This window comes from Morone saxatilis, unplaced genomic scaffold (assembly GCF_004916995.1).
Source record: "Morone saxatilis isolate NCDOM2014 unplaced genomic scaffold, NCSU_SB_2.0 Contig11, whole genome shotgun sequence".
NCBI lineage: Eukaryota > Metazoa > Chordata > Actinopteri > Moronidae > Morone > Morone saxatilis.
In genome coordinates this window covers 13269053-13271730 of record NW_023339663.1, presented here as the reverse complement: position 1 = coordinate 13271730, position 2678 = coordinate 13269053, and positions in this window count along the sequence as shown.

Sequence of the window (2678 nt, the reverse complement as noted above, 5' to 3'; positions counted from 1 at the left end):
CATCTCCCACTCTTTACTTACCAATATACAGCAATGCAACAACCCACAGGCCCCTATGCAAACAGCATAAATATCACTGGAATATTTAGTTTTTCTGAATACTTAGATTCCTAAACTGAAAGTGTTTTTTCATGGTAAACCTGGTTTTTACTTTATTATATCAGGTTTACCATGAAAGCGGGGAGAAGAGTGAAAGCGGTAATAGGAAATGAGATGTCAAACACTTGTGAAGAAAGCAGGTCAAGAGGAAGAGAAGAAAAGAGAAAATGAAATGAAAATATGTTGAGAAGAAGTGAAGAATAGAGGAGTAAAGCAGAGCAGAGGTGCCAGGAGTAAATGTAAGATATGCATTTAAGAGTGAGGGAAACTGGAAGAAAAGCGTGCAGATCAAATTAGTCATTTAATCATGTTTTGTGTTTGTACATATAGAAATATTTATACATACATGTATAAATACACATTTCTAATTTGAATAGACGTTTTTCTGTTGGCCTAATATTAAATTCAGTGCATTGAAGACCACATGTTCATGGACTTGGCATTGTTGGGGATCACTGATTGTTATTATGGCAGACATTCACAGTTTGGTTTGAACTCTACTCCAGCATAGAATAACAACAATGGCTTTTTACGCTAAATCCCTCTCCTAACTATGTTATGAAACCTAAGATTAATAACATCAGACAATGTTTGCCCCTTTTCAGGTGGCAGGAGTGGAAATGACTCAGAGAAACGCGTATGAATACTTATCTTTAATTCAAAGTCTTGTTGTTGTATCGTGCTCATGTCAACAAACACATTTGCAAAAATCAGCCAACAAGCTTCAAGTAGGGCTTTTTTATGTCATCAACAGTGGCTTTGTGCATTATTTGTCTCGCCAAAGACATTATATATTCCATATATGTATATATATTTAGATACCTTACAATGCTCGGCAGTTAAATCCGTGGGTGTTATTGTGATTAGTTTAATCGACAATCATCTACTTCACCAAGCTCAGGGCAGGAGAACCAAACGATCCCAGAGCGGCGGCACGATGCAGCGACACACAGTGGCGACACTTTGAGCAAAAAACACCCATTAATTATAAGATGGTGAAATATTACTTTAATTATACTATGGCTAAGAAGCATTTAAAACTGAAATAGTAACACACTCTGGAACAGTGTGCCCAATTTCTTTATTTGATCTCGTTTATTTTGTTTGTGGATTGTGAAATCAAGTCTAAACACACACACACACACACACACACATTTAAAATGTTTTATTTGCAACTTTTATTGCCTTAATTGATAGTGACAGGAAAAGGAGGAGAGAAATAGGGGTTGATACACAGATAAGGAGCAGAGGTCGGAGTCGAACCCGTGTCTACCGCATCAAGGACTCGACATAAGGGCGCCAGCTCTACTACATAAGCTATCAGGACGTCCCACAACATATTTAAAAATTAATAATTACCCTAATAAATAAATGAATGATGCAACTAACCAACAGATGAGGAGGAGTGTACCTGAAAACTAGAGGGTAAAACTATTCCTAGAAATGTAATTCAGTGATATTTTCTTTATTAACTGAGAACTTTTGAGTCTCCTCATTAACTGCAGTCTCAGAGTATATTGATTATATTACATTAGTGATGCAGCTCAGGATTGGCTCAGCGCTTTCCACATTACAAAAGCCCCCATCCGAGGTCCAAGTTGTGGCCCCTAGGCGGCGACAGAGAGCCCCATTTCTGTAAAAACAACATCTCACCTTCTTTCTTTAGTCCAAGTGCTGGAGCACGTTTGAGTGACCATGGAGTGCATTCGCTGTCATGTAGTTCAGCGTTAATACGGCGTGAATATTAGAAGAGGGGAGGCTTTTTTTTTTTTTTCTCCCCCTCTCTCTCTCTCTCTCTCTCTCTCTTCAGCAGTGACCTCCCTTCGTACGCAAGGCATTTAAATACAGGGGGAAATGTTGATGACGTCTCCTGCCTGTTCTGAATCTAGGGTAGTTCCCTTCACGGAGCCGCTAGGCTAGGATAATAGCCCGATACCGCAGAGACGTTGTAGCATGTTTTGCAACACAAACACAAAAAAAAAATTAAAAATAAAATTTAAAAACCTCCAACTGGGAAGCAATAAACGGCTTCAACGGCTACAACGGCTACAACGTCCCTCGAATTTTCGGTTACGTACACAGCGCCGTTGCCAACGGCCGGGCGGCGGAATGTTTAAGGACAGGACTAGTTGGTAATGGTGTATGGCTCTTTAGACGACCTCGTCTGTTTCGTGTCCTGTATGTTCAATGTCACACAGCCTACCAATCCTTGTCATCATTTTCACCCCTCGAAATAACGCGACGCCGAGCCCTGGCTGCTGCTCTAACGCGTCGACAAACGCGTGTGTTCGGTGATATGTCGGGCATAGCTACCTTTCAGTTCGGCGTCATGACCTTATCGTTTTGATGTTGCCATATTTTAGCGTTTTCCCTTTTTCTGCATTTCCTAGGCAGCCGGTGTAAATGGTCTCTTCTCTCTTCTAGATGACAGCTGGACCAGTCGGGAGACACTTCCGTCTACAAGCCCCGCCCCCGCCATCAGCCACCAGCCACTGTGTGTCAGGATTTCCCTCCGAAGCCCCGCCCACTTCTGCTTAAATCTGACGTCTGATTGGATGATTGCCGTCAGGTCACGCCCA